This window comes from Globicephala melas, chromosome 14 (assembly GCF_963455315.2).
Source record: "Globicephala melas chromosome 14, mGloMel1.2, whole genome shotgun sequence".
Taxonomy (NCBI): Eukaryota; Metazoa; Chordata; class Mammalia; order Artiodactyla; family Delphinidae; genus Globicephala; species Globicephala melas.
In genome coordinates this window covers 51,191,649-51,209,365 of record NC_083327.1, presented here as the reverse complement: position 1 = coordinate 51,209,365, position 17,717 = coordinate 51,191,649, and the positions used below count along the sequence as shown (strand labels likewise).

General features: G+C 37.0%; 1 protein-coding gene across 4 annotated transcripts in view; it reads right to left on the bottom strand.

Moving 5' to 3' along the window:
• The window catches only part of NKAIN2 (sodium/potassium transporting ATPase interacting 2), a 978,136-nt gene that overhangs the window by 917,864 nt on the left and 42,555 nt on the right, over positions 1–17,717 (bottom strand). The window contains exons 3-4 of one of the 4 annotated variants that reach the window (XR_011376709.1): positions 14,794–14,841; positions 11,057–11,101 (exon numbers count right to left, since the gene is read on the bottom strand). The exons of 2 other annotated variants lie outside the window; for them this stretch is intronic. The gene's annotated coding sequence lies outside the window, so the exon portion shown is untranslated. The remainder of the gene's footprint in view (positions 1–11,056; positions 11,102–14,793; positions 14,842–17,717) is intronic. One more of the 4 variants, XR_011376710.1, reaches the window with a different exon arrangement.

The following is a 17,717-nucleotide window of genomic DNA, read 5'->3' as shown; positions in this document are numbered from 1 at the left end:
ATTTCAAGGTCTAAAATAAAAAGGCCATATAAATTTGACAGCTCATTTTGATAAGTAGAAAAAGAAGAAATGTAAAGAAATCAAGAATATAGGCAACATTTTAACCATTATATCCAATTTGTTGCCTTTAAATAATAGGTCACTTGAAACTATAAAATCCTGAAACATATTGTGGAAGGGTAAAAATGCACTTAATTGTAAAACTTCAAAACAATATAACCCTGATAATTGTTAAAAATGCATTTACACCCTGCAGGGTACAACTAATAAGGCCAACCTAAAATTCCTCAAAATATAGCCATCATTTTAATCGATTCACCATAAGTCTAAGCAATGCAATTAATTCTCTGGCACTTATGCAAGTTTGCTAAGGTGAATCCATGTGAACTCAGACATCATCAGGCAATATTTATGCACCTGGTACACAAATAGCCTTGTCACTCAGGAACTGCCTCCTTAATACAAAAACACCAGCATATCTATCTCATTTCCATCATCCTCAGACATGGCACGTGCAGCACAGTAAGGGTGGCTGACAGGGAATGGTAGTAACTCTGGCTGGTCTATAAGTGGCAAATATGGTGCTCTGAGAAGTGTAGAGACCGCCAAACACAAAGAAAGGATGCTAGAAAATATCATTTTCCACCCATCACTTCCAGATCAATTTGCAACAGTCAAAGCCCTCTCCAATGACATTCATATAAAAACATGAATTTAAATGTTTGCTATTTGAATCGGTTTCCAGAATCAGTAGGAAATATGATGTCACCTTGGCAGTATTTTTTATGTGCCACCCAGTTTCTAAATGTCAGACTTAAAACATCCAAGAATATTTTTCCCTAACTTTGCCTCAGCCATATGTATTGTGATAGAAGGGCAATAATATTTGTTCACAATATTTTAATTCATCAAAATTAGAGATGAGACTCTATTAGGAAAATTCATAAACGCAGTAAGTTGAAAACCTACGGCAATCAGTAATATGGATTTCAGACAATGCAAATTTTGCTTAAGATATTAAATGTGCTTATGTAAAGGGATATGTTTATACTATTTCTTTACATAATATTTTACTTTATCACTTCCCAAACTCAGCTCTATCTGACTGATTTGGATTTTAGACTGCAGTCACATTCTGGACAAAAGAGAGGTATGAATGCTGCTCCAAAGACAGTAAGGAGAATGTTTCTGTTTCAGTGACAGGTCCAGGCCAGGATGAAAACAGGAATAGTCACTGGGGTCCTGTCCCAGTCAAGGAAATGCCCAGAAGACCAACCTACTTTAGATCTGTCTCAGTGTTCACAATCTTTCTTTGAAAGGCCTGAAGATCTCATTAACTTAATGACCCTCCGATTCCATCCAAGAAAAGCTCAGGAAATCACACGCCCTGTCCAGACTACGGAGCGCAACCCTGGTGCTTGGCCCTTCAGTTGTTCCCCATTAAGATCACAGGCCTTGCACAAATTACTTGCCCACTCTTGCAACTCACTTTTCTGATCTGTAAAATGTGTATACTGATGACCACTTTGCAAGGCTGCTTTGAAGACAAAATGTGATAATATATGTAAAGCATCTGGCACGCTGCCTGGCATATAAAAAGTACTTAAATGTAGCAATTACTGTTAACTAATAATTATCATTGTTAATATTTTGATATCCATAATAAGTCTGATCCATGGAAAATCTCCATTTCCAGCAAACAGTCAACACTGCTGTGGTGATATTTTTCCTCTGTAGAGAAGATAAAGCCAGACAACTTGGCATGCGGCATGTGTTCTAAAATTGTATAAGATACCAAAGGCAATGGAAAAGCAGATGAGAACATTTTAAAAATTAAAATGCCTTTTGATTGCTCTGCGTTATGTCCTGTGTTGCAGAGAGGCACTGTCAAAATCAGTAGCTTTATAAATGATGGATTTTGTACAGCATAAAAAAGCATGGCGAAGTATATTTCAAATTTTGTTTTGAAAGCATTGATTCCCATACATCTTTGAAATTAAATTTCCCTCATGGTTCACCTTTAAACCCCTTACCCTGCTCTAAGAGAAAAATAAGAAAAGGAAAATTCTCCTTTACAATGCCATCCAAAGGTAAACTGCAGATAAACATTAGGAATCACATAAATGCATTATTATACAAGTCTGATTTTCTCTGCTAAATATTCTTTTTGTCATTACTCCAAGTACTTGAGGGTCACTCATATTTATTTTTTTTCCTTGCGTTTTTGTAAATACAATGAAAAGGCTAGTGTTTCTAACACAGTGCTTTGTTTCTGTTTATCTGATAATGCAATAACCAAGATTTCATTACAGCATAATATATGTCTGTGGAATGAATGAATGGAATGTCAGGTCTAATTCTCTGCTTTCCTTTTTATTAATATTACATTTCCTATAGGTTTTCCCTTTTTTTGTGACCACTGCACTTGAGAAATATTGAGCAATTCGTACTCAGAATTTTTTTTTCTACTATGTCCTTTGCACGCAGGCTGAAGATAGCATTGAGTTTTTCTACTGTAGATTTGTGAATTATGTATAAAAATGGCATTGTGTTTTAGTAAACTTTGGCATATACCCACATGGTGAGTAAGCCTAAGGTGAAATTAGATTTTTCTTCACGGGGTAATGATTACATTCTCACTGTCACAGTAGAAATCTTTTTTTTTTCCCCCTCAATGTAAAACTAATCAGTTGTAGGAAACTGATCAAAAAAATGTGGCATCCACATTAAAATATGTAATTTTATTTATTATACTGTGTGGTGCATAGTACACGAAAATGTGGGCTATGAATGGTGCTTATGTTGGGTAGATCAATGATGATATTCAACATGGTGATGATGATACTGATCTATAGAATGTCTGGTGTTATCATTCTAAGTCTCCAAAAGTTGTGGCAACCTTTTTTTGTATTTAATTAATGTTGTTAACAGCACACATTTGACTTGTTCCTTTCTTGCCTCCAAAAATTTATTTGGAGCGCCACATCTACTCTACATACCCAAAATTCCTTAAAGGGGTTTCCATGACAATGTGTATGGATAGTAAAGTCCTGGAAGAGACTAGAAATGTTTATCTTTGTCATGGACTCTTGGAAAGAGGAGCTTCTACTAAAATACAATGGGTGTGGTTCACGCAAAGAGGAGTTAGAGCAACTAAGCAGTGAAAAGGCTATTTCTCACCATGAGCATGGGTACAATGTCCTTTGATTACTCATTGTCTCAATTCAAAATCCTGGTCTCTATTGCTGACATTAACTTGTAGGACCACCACTGGCCCTTAGCTCAGAAGAAAAAAAAAAAAATTGGCAACTTGCAAGTGCTGGTATCAGCAGTTTTCTGATCCTTCCCAGTTATGTAGGGGAATGTGATTTAGTCCTTTTTACCTTCAGACATCTCAAGTCAGCTCCTTAAATAACAGCTAATCTGGATTCGTGCCATCCTTGCTGTTTGACTGAGCCCAGGAGGGTGTTCTGTAATGAGTACCATGAGTGAGTTCTGATCACATCCAATAGCATTCCCGGCGCATATATTCTGCAACTTGATATACAGGCACAGCAGTGATATAAAGAAACACTTGAAGAAAGAGAAAAAGGAAAAAATAAACCCTGACTCATTCATTCAATCACTGAATAAATATTGTTAAAGGCACTCTTTTGAATATTTTGAATAAGGTGTTGCAGGGGTTAGTGATAGAAAAGAAATGACATAACATATTTGCTTTCAAGTAACTTCTAATCCAAGAAATAATTTAACACAGAAGTTAAAAGAATATGGCACCCCTGTCCATATCCCCTTGGATCCCTTTACCAGCTTTCTGCACACGAGCTCCAATGCACTCTCATCCCCAACATCAGCATCTGTAGCTTCTTGTTAGAAGGCTGCCCCCAGGGCTGCCAGAACTGCTTTGACTACACCTGTGGAGAGTGCTAACCACCAGAGAGTTGGTGCTACCTTCCCAGCCTCAGCCCTTAGCCAATGAGTAAAGGGATGGAAACATAAACACTCCACTCTCCTTGCCTCCTAGTTGGGACAACTCCATCGTGTGCCTCACACTGTCTCAAGAGCTCTCCTGCAAAACTGAGTCATGTTATCCCCACCCCGTGGGTTTTTCCTAGAAGTCTCATCCTTGTTTGTCTTCCTTCCATTCCATGTCTACTTCCCCACCCTGAAACTGTTTTTTCTCCAGAAATACTTCCTAATACATCACTTTCACATGAAACCCATTTCAGGGACAGCCTATGGAGGCAGGCAGCTATTAACAGGACTATTTCTATTATTACTAAGGGTGATTGAAAATGATACAGAGACGAATGATAGTTTTCCTAAAAGTTAAGCAGAATGATAGGACTCATTGAACAAGTACAGCAAAGTAAAGGGAAATCAAGTTGTCAAACTCTCAAAAGCCCTTGAGTGTCAAGAAAATGAGCTTGTAACTTATTTGATAGAAGATGAGAAATTATTGGAAGGTTTTAAGTAAGACAGGCCATGTCATATGACTTTAAAAGTTTAACTTGAATAATTCAGTAGAAATATCACTAAGTCCTAGAGCTTTTCTGTTCATTATGAATGTAATATAAGTGGGACCTCTTCAAAATTAGCAGAGATGCTGTGCTTTACACTCCTTTCTCTCCAAACATGGATGCTGGTATAAAGCATATTGAAGAGCATGGCTGACTCCCCAGAATTATATCTATTCTGAAATGGGGGTACACTCTGAAAGTAAACACACATCCCTGGTCTCAGTCAAATTATCCCCAGTCCTTAAATAGGATACATTCACACTTTAAAGTCATACAGAACTTAGCATTAGTCTGTAGATTCCTTGTCTCTTCTTCCTTAGTATCCCATTGTTGTGCATGGCTATCTGACAATCCAAGCTATATGCTCCAGTACAGGAGCATCTGTCTAAAGTTTCTAAAGCATCTTTCATCTTTTAGCCACAGATAATAGTAAGATAGTTCCAGACATTGACGAGTATAGTTTCATAACCACAGTGTCATACACTTTGAGGCAGTATTTCCACCTTAGTCTAACAGTACCCACGGTTATAATGGCTTTTTAATGAATACTTGCTATTTATTTCTTGGCTACAGATGGAGTTCATTGCTCTAGGCACTAGAATGTTGCTTCCTGATCATTTATAAAGGTCCTCATGTTTGAAGGACTTGACACTGAAACCAGCAATTCTCACCCACACTGTAGCATGGAATCATGTGGGAGCTTTAAAAAAAAAGACTCCTAGGCTCCATCCCATCCCAATCACCTCGGCAACGGTATTTTTTTTAAAGCTCTTCAGGTGGTTCTTAATGTGTCCAGTGTAGAGAACCACCAGTTTAGACTGAGAGGTCTGATTTTTAGATATATAAATTTTAATATTAAAATTGAGAATTTTGGGTGACAGTTGGTCCAACAGATAAATACAAGAATACGTATGTAAAATTCCTGTCAGTTTATAAATTATTCTCACAAATATCATCTCTATGAGACAAAAATAAAATGATTTTAATCATTCTAAAGAAGAGGAAACAAATACTAAGAAACTTTATGTGATATACTCAAGGTCTTATAATAATAAGTAGTAGAGCCAGGACACAACTTCTACTTCCAGGCACAGAGTTGCATCTACAAAGGAACATGCCACTTGGTTTGATGCATCAAAACATAACATCCTAGCAGGGAGGGAAGAATGAGTAGGCAGAGAACAGAGTATTTTTAGAACAGTGAAATTACTCTGTATAATACTATAATGATGGATATATGTCATTATGTCCTAAGCCATAGAATACATAACAGCAAGAATGAACCCTAATGGAAACTATGGACTTGGGGTGATTATGATGTATCAATGTAGGTTCATCAATTGTAACAAATGTACCACAGTGGTGGGAGGTATTGACAATAGGAGAAGCTATGTATGAATGGGGCAGAGTGTATATGGGAAATCTCTGTACCTTCCTCTCAATTTTGCTGAGAACCTAAAATTGCTTTAAAAATTAAGCCTTTTAAATATATTAATAATAATAACACCCTTCAGATCCCTTTGTTGAATAGTGCAACTACTTGTGTATATTAATTTTTTGTTTTGCTTGGCTGAAATATTTTAATATGAGCTACGGAGAAGAAAATCATTCCTATTATAAGATTCAATCCCTTTCTACCATCTTTCAGCAAATTGGCATGAATATATTGAGAATTCTCCCAAGTCAGCTTATGATAAAATGCCTTCAAAGACTATAGAATATGCTTCCTCTTATACATGTTTATTAAGCAAATACTTTTACTATGGTAGATACACATGCATTGATAATGGCGACCCAGGCCGATTTAGAAAGAGATGCAAGCACATTTGGGGGTTACTAGCCTTTCAGTCATGGTCTAGAACTCTGAGGTAAAAAATCTGTGCCTAGGCAACAATTTCCTTCGGTTCTTAACCATCCTACACAGTGCTAGACTGAATGACCCATAAGGGCACATTCATCCTTGGACCCCCATCTGCAAGGATACAAGGCAAAGAGTGCTTGGCAAAGAGAGGGCACTCACTAGATATTTGTGAAAGAAAGAATAATCAAGAGATAGGGGTGTGTGTGTGTGTGTGTGTGTGAATACCTCTAGGAAAGAGATTTCCAACAGTATTTTCCATTAGCAACCTCCCCAGGAAACCTGGGTTTGAAGAATATTGTAATGACAAGGAGTCCACGTGCAAATACTGCTTGCTCCTTTTTTCTGAAGAATTTACTGCTCTCATAACCTGTATGAAGCTAATTTTCCTTGATGCAATGTTGATATAAAAAACATTTTGGGGGACTTCCCTAGTGTCACAGTGGTTAAGAATCTGCCTGCCAATAAAGGAGACACGGGTTCAAGCCCTGGTCTGGGAAGATCCCACATGCCACGGAGCAACAAAGCCTGTGCACCACAACTACTGAGCCTGGGCCCTAGAGCCCGCGAGCCACAACTACTGAAGCTCACGTGCCTAGAGCCCGTGCTCCACAACAAGAGAAGCCACCGCAATGAGAAGCTCGCGCACCGCAACGAAGAGTAGCCCCCGCTCGCTGCAACTAGAAAAAGCCTGTGCGCAGAAACACAGACCCAACCAGCCAAAATTAAATTAATTAATTAATTTTAAAAAATGTTTTTTTATTCCTATTAGTATCCAATCACTTCTGTCATCACAACAGAGATAATATCACCTCTAAAAGGCAAAACACAGATCACAAAGGATTAGAAGTCTATGCAACAGATGTCTACAAGTTAGACTAGACAATTTCAAGAAAAGCCCAAGGGCTAGAGTATTTAAATAAAAACAGCACATAGCTACATATATCTCTCCCTTACTTGGCCCTATGTTCTCATCAGAGGAGAAGTATTGGGCTCATTTTTTAAGCAATGATGTAAACACACTACCCTAGTTGGGTTGGCAGGAGGAGGGTGATATCTTTAGCCTATGAGAAACTAAGTTAGCAAGGAAAACCATTCATTCTAGAGAGTTTCACAGACTTTTCCATCACGTCTGGGTTTACATACACCTAGAAATGACAGGGTTGATAAAGCGTAATTCCAATTCAGCATAACATGTTGAGTTCTGCTCCAAGTGCGGCACATTAATAGGGCAAAACAAAAGATAGTTCGCTTCTAGTTACAAAAATAAGATGCATATAAAACACTCAAGTAAAAATGTAAGCTTCCAAAACCATAGTTATAAAACTACAGTGCCCAGAATTCAAAGAAGAGAGAGATTAGCATGAGTCAGAGAGACCTGGCAAAGCTTTCATGGAAGATGAATGAAGAGTATTTGAAGAGGCTGAAGAGAAAAGAAAAAAAAAGGTTTAAATATAAGCTGAATAATAGAAACCAAAATTTTACATAACTTTGTCAAATTCATCTTTTTATTTAAAACCTTTTATCATCACTGATATGGCCTCTTCTCTATAACTAACGGAAGTATGAGATATATAATAAAAATCAAGAAAATGAGAAATACAAAATATGCAATTCACTTGAGATAAATAATACAGTATTTGGCATAAGTATAAAAAGAAAATATACCACATAAAGCAAAAAAACTGTTAAATCTACTTCTCATGTCACTTTTATATTATTCTTTTTGATGACTGCATGTCTACTTATGAAATGCTTGAAAGTCATTACATTTTATTTCTGTCAAAAGACTTTTAAGCTATTTGAATCACATGGCTTTTTTTAAAACTATCACAGATGACTGAATTCTTTATATTATTGAATTGTTTCATGTCATAGAAGATACACATTTGATAGTATTTGTATTCACACCCAATTCAGAAAGGTAGCAAGCTATCAGCAAATTAAAAAAAAGTACATATATTGATTATACTCCAAGAATACAAACCTATAATCAGAATATTCCACTTCAACATCTATTTGTCTCAAAAGCCTAAAATGACCCCTCAAAAAATCAAAAGGTATCTATTGAGTTGGGATTTAAAGATGTCTTCCAATTAACATCTTAACACAGATTTCTTCTTGGGTAATGTTTCATTCTTTCGTTTGATATTCCCTCTGCCACTCAAACTAAGTAATCTAGTTCAGTTTCACTTGTTGAGATTTAGCCACAGGCCTGCCTACAATAGCAAATATCTCCTCAAATGTTTCTAAACTGGGAATAATTCTTGATGAAGAGTATAACTCTAATATTGTATAAATATGGAAGCCATATGATGATATAAAAGGGACTCAAAATGGTACCTTAGAAATTATCCAATCTGTTAGACTTGCACAACAAGGTTGGGAACAGATCACCTCTTAGCTTCCTTCCAGTATGAAAATTCTATGCTGCTAGTGTGATATGAATAAATATGTAAGCTTGGCCATCAACTCCAGATTGGTGACTTTCTCCAGATAATGCCATTCATGATCAAGCACATATATGTCCACGTGGTGTGATTAAGCCCTGCCCCCTCTCTCCTATACATCCCCTTTGTGCTAATCTAAGCCTGGAGAGCCTGAAAGTTATTTCACCTGTTCAGAAAACACACACACACACACACACACACACACACACACACACATATATGTTAGCTACATGGTTAAGGGGAGGCATGTAATAGAGATTTGGTACAGACCAGCATCTAAAGGGGATTTTGGCAGGAGATGCAGACAATGGAGAGAAACAAACCTATAAAAATGGGGATGCAAAATCCAAATTCCAATACCTAGAAGATATTAGTGAAAATCAGGCAGAACTAACTCCTCCCTCATAATCTGTGCTATAGCCAGACATTTAGTTCTTCAATATGCCCTGTATATCAGGTTCCTTCTGCCCAAATCCCTCTCCTCCCAGCTCTTTAGCTAACACTTCTTCAAGACTTAAAATAACTATCAGTTTGTCCAAGAAGCTTTGTCCAAGTTTCCAAGGCAAGTGTGGTTATCCTACTATTTTGTTATATCATCCTGTAACCCCCTTCTCATTTTAACATTTAGCATACTATATTGAAATTGCCTATTTATTTAGGTCTATTCCATATCAGATAGTGACCAGAAAAACAAAATACCTAGTTGGCTCACAGTTCAGGCAGATAAGATATTAGTGTTACATCAGAGGAGATATACTGAGGATAAAAACCTGAATTTCTTATTCACAGTTGTGGTTCTTATCCCAAGCACAGTGACTGGACAACAAAATAACAATGAAGTATTTGATACCTGAATAAAGAAGTAAATCAAACAAACAAACAAAACACTTATGTCCCAAGAAACCAGCAAACCAAGGCATGGATTGTGGCACTGGGTACACAAGACCAGGACCTAGTTAGTAGGTCTGGGATACAGTACTAGACCAGACAAGAGGAAGGAGGCTCATTGCTAGAGGAGCCCAGTAGAAATTTAGAGGAAAAACTCCAGACACACAGACTTCAGAACTCACTAAATAATGGCATAAGGGCCCTCAGATGTCCCTAGTTTCTGAACAAGGATGATACTCCAGCATGGAGCACAGCTAATACTCTAAGTGGAGGTTAAATTTAGAGGACAACTGTGAAGAGAATTAAATCAGTCACCATTGCCAAAGACATCCAGATTCAGAAGTGGTTAAGTTCCCAGGAAGTTCAAAAGAATATATTAACCTAATTGTTTATACACTGCTATACACTGTTACGGAATGAAAGTTTGTGTCTCCCCAAAATTCATATGTTGAATCCCTAACTTTCAGTATGGTTGTGTTTGGAGATAGTGAACCTGTGCTCCACAGGGTTAAAAAACCCTAAAACTGTGCCCCAGAGGGTTAACAGAAACTGGTGACTAACAGAAATTCTTGAGCTTGTCACACAGAACAACTTGTTAAAAACCCCTCCACTTGTAACTTGCCTTCACTGACCAAGTTCACCTTATTTTTTTGACCCCTTAACAACCCCTATAGATAATGTCTCTGACAAAAGAGTCACTATAGTAATGGGAGGCTTAGGTTGTTTTCCAGGAATTTGGAGTTGACCTCTGTCCAGTTCAAGCCAGCTAAGACTGTTTGGGACCACCAACCCTAAAACAGGGCCTGCGTCTGATAAATGACCTTTTAGATGTCAGAGGGCCAAAAACCTCACCCTTGCAGATCATGCAAAAGAGGCTCCGTTTTTGAACATGCGTCTCGTGAAGAAGCATTTAACTCAGATATGCCTGCACAGAACACCAATTACTTCACCTTTTCCTTACTTCCATTCACCTTTCCCCACATCTAAGCCCACCCTGCTTCTTTATCCCATAAATATCTCAAGCCCCTCACAATCAGGGAAGCAGATCTGATATTAGTTCTCCCCTCTCCTCACTTGCCCACCTCTTGAATAAACCCTTTCTCTGCTGTAAACCTCAGTGTCTCAGCATTTGGCTTGCTGTGTATCAGGCAAACAAATCTGGTTCGGTAACAATAGGGCCCCTGAGGAGGTGATAAAAGTTAAATGAGATCATAGAGGTGGGGCCCTAGTCTGAAAGGGCTAGTGCCCTTATAGGAAGAGGAAGATACACCAGAGCTCTCTCTCCACCACTGAGGACACAGTGTGATGAGGTATTTGCAAATCAGGAAGAGAACACTCACCAGGAACCAGATCAGTTGGCACATTGATCCTGGACTTTCCAGCCTCTAGAATGGTGAGAAATAAATTCTGTTGTTTAAGCCACACCTTCTGGGTTTTGTTATGGCAGCCCACACAGACTAATACATATACCAAAATTAATTTTTGTGTATAACATGTCAAACTAAGTCGAATAAAGTTTGTCTTGTCAGCATTATTTTACCACTTTGGAGGACAGCAAAACTGGATAGCTACAGATGCAGATGTTAGTAAACAAATACTCCAAAAATCACAGCGGGCTAATTGACACTCCCACCTCATCTACTATGGAATTTGCCCACTATCTGCTAGGAATATCCAACAGTTTCTCGGCCAACAAAATTGAGCTCTCAATGATGCTTTCTGAACCCATTTTGCATCTGTCATTCTGTAAAAGTCATGCTATAGCTGCTTCCAAAAATGCATGACTGACAAGGTTACACAATAACTGACCTAAGAACACTCAAGCCAAGTTCTTAACGATGATAGAGGATCCCTTGGGTATTCCTACTGTTAGCTCTGCTGTTTTTCCTTTTGCTGATGAAAATGGTCGAAAAGTTCTAAAAGTCCTCAGCAGCCTGGGTGTTGAGGGTTATTTAGGACTGTCTCAGCAGTTGCTGAAGTGAAATGGGTCCTCTGGCTCTTGGCTGTATTACTGTCTTCAGGAGATGTGAGCCTTCCCAGAATGTCACATCCGGGAATCCTCCTCAGATTGCGTACAGCCTTACTGTTGATGATGGATGGATGCCATAAAAGAAAGTTATTGAGGTGTGAATTACCATCATAACTGAATCCTTCCCTGCAGTGATAAGGGCAGAGGCCTGCTTAGTTTCCAAAGGAGCTATAATATATAGCACTGTAAAATAGGTCACTCCCTTCAGCCTTATTTGCCCATATTTAATTATTATGCCTTAAAAAAGCATACACTCTACTCTGACATCTCACTTTCACAACATTCACTATACAGTAGAGTTTGGTATTAAGCCAGTTTATTTTGGACTCCATCCAAGACAGTTTAATTAAGAATATCTGAAGTATCTTGTTATGAGATGATCTTACCTGCAAATTGGTCCCACTGAGAGTGCTGTGTTAAAGTTCCCAAAGATATGGTCCCATATCTTTGGGAACTTTAACAGGAAGGAAGGAAGGAAGAAGGAAGGAAGGAAGGAAGGAAGGAAGGGGGGAGGGAGGGGGGGAGGGAAGAAGGAAAGAAATTTAAGCTTTTTCTTCTTCTTCTATTTGTATACATATATTGCTCTGTTCACTGCTATCAGACTAGGCAATTTTCCTAGTGCAAGTGCGAAAGAGCCGTTCTGCTAAGGTCCAAAGGCAACCAAGTTTGGGGATGTGTACTGGACTTGCCATTGCACTTAAAACACACAAAAGGAAGAAGTTCTACGGGTCTGCAACCTCAGTCAATTGTAAAATGGAAAGAACAGTAATAATTCTAACGGTCTAAAAGAAATAATTCATTTCCCTTTTGCATAAAGCTATAAAATCCTATCTAGAATATACTTTGAATATTTTTCTAACAGCCCTACTGGAAACACTGAAGAGTGGTACATAAATTATTCAAATACCAAATAAAATTAATGAAGGTGTTCCTTTCTACTACACGCAAATCCCAGAATGATGAAATGAAGTCTTATTGCACAAATTTTCCCCTTTTGTTCCCCAAAACTAGAATACATTTTGGATATTCAGTAAAAGCCTATCTAATGCATTTGTTTTTCTGAGTACTATAGAAGGCTAAAACTGTGTATTTCAAAACAGGAAAAGTACCTTCAATACACTTTAGATGTTTGACATCCAGGACTCTTTTGTCTTTATTTTGAGAAAGATAATAATTATATAAGCAATTAGTTGGCATGTTAAAAATGTAACCAGGCTTTATATATTATAAAACTGTAACCAAACATCAAACAATTAGAAGTTTTCCCTCAATCTAACATCCCTTTTGGTATAAACATGTGAGTTTTTTGCTTACATTTTTGCAAGCTTAAAAATCCATCTCTAAGTGAAAGAGAAAACTGCGTGTTTCATTTTTTCCCTATGTGTGTATAATTTTTTGGCACAAGAGATGTAATTTATATGTAAATTTTATGAATACAACTTTCATAGTTTAAAAAAGTAAATATTTTTAGAACATCATATAATCATATAAAGAATACAGCATTTGCCTAAGTACTCTTTGGATAATAGTAGTAATTAAACATATACAAACATACGTGCTAAGATGTGCACATACACATGAAACATTTGACAATTACAGTCCTGCCATATTTAATGAATTCTATGGGTTATAAAGAAACTACTGAAGAAAAAGTTTTAGAAGTCATTATTATTTTATGCAAAATTTTGTCAAATATCTATTTAATTGAAAACAAGGAAAACAAAAAAATGTAACAGACCAATTTATTTTTAGTCATGTCCAACTATAGGGGAGGTTTTGGAATGGTCGATTTATCTTTAAGGGGTTTATGTTTAGCTTTTTTTTCTGGGGGTCTGAATCATTTTTCCAAGTAAATTTGCTTATAATTTTAAGAGGCTCCTGATTTTGAAAAGTGGCATTTCGAGCATAGTAACACCTTTCATAATCGTTTCTATATTCTCTCTGTTAATAAGCCCTCAATAAATACCTTGCGAATAAAAAAGGGGGCTAGAAATACTTTAAACTAGTCAGTTATTAAAACTAGAATTATTAGCTAACAGCAGTGCTGAGAAAAAAAGAAAGCAAGGTTTAGGGTTGGGGGCAGCAGTTAACAGCCAAAATGAAAATAAATCTGGAAAGTTAGCAAAAAAAGACTGGCCTATTAAAGGGAACTATGAACTCTAAGAACTGTAAAAAAAAGAAACAAAACAAACAGATGTATGCTCATTTTGTATTGTTTAGGTGTAACCCTACAGAAAAAATAGGATTGATGTGCACACTCTCTCTAGACACATTTAAGCATCTGAAGATTGTCTGCTATCAACATTTTCATAAATGAAGTTCTCTAAATCAAGTCAAATTAAAAGTAGAACTTTTATACATAAGGGGTTTATAAAGCATTTTAAGCAACTCCATTACATTTTTTCTTAAATTACGAGAAAATTTTAGATTATAAATTTTAAAAATGGGAAAAATTACTTTGAAATGGCCCCTTTATTTTTGTTTCTTTTTTTGAATATTCAGGTTCTGACGTATCATTATGACCTTTCAAGACACTTTTGCCTCCTGCAAGTTTAAGATGTGAGGGCATGCTCTGCTCTGCCAGCCTACTGAGCTGACCAAATAGGACAAGCAGAGTCCCGTCCCCCTAAGCAGGACAGGATGGTTGCTGCCCTCAGTTTCGTGCTGCTCTGCTCCCTGGACGTGAAGCTCAGCAAGACTGGCTCCACAGCAGACGGAGCTGAAAGCCAAGTATGACGGGCAATTCTGCAGGTTAAGTTGTGAGACAGGGGTTCCTCCACATCCAAGAAAGCTCACTGCTAGCCGCATCCCTAAACAAGCAAAGGAAGAAAGAACGAATTCTCTCGTCTAATCTTGGGAGGTAAACTGCCTTTTCCTGGCACACAAAGTGAAACCTCACACCCTTTGTAAGACACTTGATTTCAAAAGCGCATTTGAAAGGCAATTACCCCTTAAAAAAAGATTCCCAGATCCCCAACCCCCTTGGCAGAACTGTAACAAAAAACACTGCTTTAACTACACGATCCCTCCATGTGCCGGTTCGCTTACCGTGTCTCTGTTGACAGACTGTTTTGCCTGAGGCACATTAGTTTTACTCTGTTTGGGAAATGAAATAAATATATTAGTTATTTCTTATCAGATGGCATTTTATAGTGTATGCTTTTTCTCGAAAATAAAATAAAAAACCTTCCTAAGAGCAGAAATCTGACATAACTCAAATAAAAAATGACTTCCTTCATTCAGACAGCAGCAGGATGTATGATTATAACTTTTATATCAAAGATGGCTTCCTGCTTTCTTGTTCAACAATGGAAGGAAAAGGATACTGTTCAATTATATAAATCATCCCTCAGAATTTATGAGGTAATAAAAGCTAAAAAATACAGATTCATAAAGAAGAGATTTTATGAAGTAGCATTCAAAATCATTTCAGTTAATTTCTCATATATATTAGAAACAAAAAGGCTGACTTCAGGGCTTTAGCTTCTCCTTATTCATTTATTAAAACATCAAATTACTTTAATCCAGGTCTCTTTTTCTCAAAGATAAAAGAGGAAATTAAAAATCACTGTTGCATTCATGAAAGAAATTTTTGGCGTCTGATTTCTAAGAATACTGCATTACGTACTTTGCCGATCTTTTCTGGGTAAACTTTTCCTCCTATTATCTGCCACTGCTTCCAAATCTTGGTTCTTCTCAAGATCCTACTAACCAGGTATAGTTGCATATGTAACTTTTTAAAATAAGCTTGTCCTCTTTCTCAAATCAAAGCCAAGTTCCATCTACAAAACTTCTCACAATTAGTGCTGCTGTTTCCATGCATAAGGACTTCTTGGAAAGAATATTATGGAGGAGAGTTTTCACATCACTTTCCACAGAACAGAATGTTCCACAGTGGAATGGTAATGAAAACTATCTCAGATTTCCTCTGAGTAAGAAAAAGTACAACACTAAAATGAATAAAACGGGGAAAAAATTCAGAAAGAAAAATGTCATAATGTAGTAAGGACTTTAGTGTTAACTCTTGAGTGATAGGGAGACCAATGAAGCATTCTGAAGGGAGGAAAGATACGAATTCTTGTTATAATACAATCAATCAGACTGCAGTGTTGAAAATGTCACATGCGTAGAGATCGAGCAAACATCCAAGAGAAGGAGGATTGGCTTGGACCAGAGTGGTGGCAGAAGAAATGAGACATAATTGGAATCTGGATATATTTTGAAGGTAGAGCCAACATGATCTCTTGATGGATTCCATGTGGGTAGAAGAGAAACAGAGTAGCCAAGGATGAGTCCCAAATGTTTGGTCTAACAACTAGAAGGGGAAAATCCCCTAGAAATGGGGATGGGAGGCTGTGGGAGTAATGGGTCTGGAAGCAAATAATAGGACACCCTCTTTGGCACGTCAGGTCTAGATACACATTATTAAGAACCACTTTCCCCAAGAATACTGTAACGATGCAATATTTCTAAATGAAAAAAAATCAGGTATAAAATCAAATGTGCAGTGTAACTCAAATGTTGAGATATCATGCATACCAAAAACATACTGTTCTTTAAGTGTAAACAGTTAACACTAGTTATTTCTAGACAGTAAAACAAAATATAGGTGCCTTTTATTTTCTTCTCTATACTTACACTGAACATAAATTACTTTTATAATATGAATAAATATAATAATACCTCAAATATAATATTTAATATTCTCAGATCACATTCTAATGTCACATCTAATGTCAGTATTCTCAAGATTATTTTAAGGCACATCTTTTGTGGGGATAGAAAAATGAGTCAGAGGTGGTCTGGTTTCTTAAGGAGCTCTTTAATTTTATTGAAGTATAGTTGATTTACAATTTTGTGTTAATTTCTGCTGTATAGCAAAGTGACTCAGTTATACATATATATCCTCTTTCATATTCTTTTCCAATATAGTTTATTACAGGATATTGAATATAGCTCCCTGTGCTCTACAGTAGGACCCTGCTGTTTATCCATCTTATATATAATAGTTTACATCTGTTAATCCCAAACCCCCAGCCCTTCCTTCCCCCATCACCACCTTCCCTGTTGGCAACCACAAGTCTGTTCTCTATCTCTGTGAGTGTTTTTGCTTCATAGGTATGTTCATTTGTGTTGTATTTTAGATTCCACATATAACTGATATCATGTTGTTTGTCTTTCTGATTTACTTCACTTAGTATGATAATCTCTAGGTCCATCCATGTTACTGCAAATGGCATTATTTCATTCTTTTTTATGGCTGAGTAATATCCCATTGTATATATGTACCACATCTTCTTTATTCATTCATCTGTTGATGGATATTTAGGTTGCTTCCATGTCTTGGCTATTGTGAAAAGTGCTGCTATGAACATAAGGGTGCATGTATCTTTTCAAATTATAGCTTTGTCTGGGTATATGCCCAGGAGTGGGATTGCTGGGCCATATGGCAACTCTATTTTTAGTTTTTTTGAGGAACCTCCATACTGTTTTCCACAGTGGCTGCACCAATTTACATTTCCACCAACACTGTAAGAGGGTTCCCTTTACTCCACACCCTCTGCGGCATTTATTATTTATAGACTTTTTAATGGCCATTCTGACTGGTATGAGATGGTACCTCTCTGTAGTTTTGATTGGCATTTCTCAAATAATTAGCAATGATGAGCTTCTTTTCATGTGTCTGTTGGCCATCTGTATGTCTTTCTTTGAAGAAATGTCTATTTAGGTCTTCTGCCCATTTTCTGATTGGTTTTGTTGTTGAATTGTAGGTACTGTTTGTATATTTTGGAAATTAAGCACTTGTTGGTCACATCATCTGTAGGATGTCTTTTCATTTTGTTTATGGTTTCATTTGCTGTGCAAAAGCTTATAAGTTTGATTAGGTCCCATTTGTTTATTTTTGGTTTTATTTCTATTGCCTTAGAAGACTGACCTAAGAAAACATTGGTACGATTGTCAGAGAATGTTTT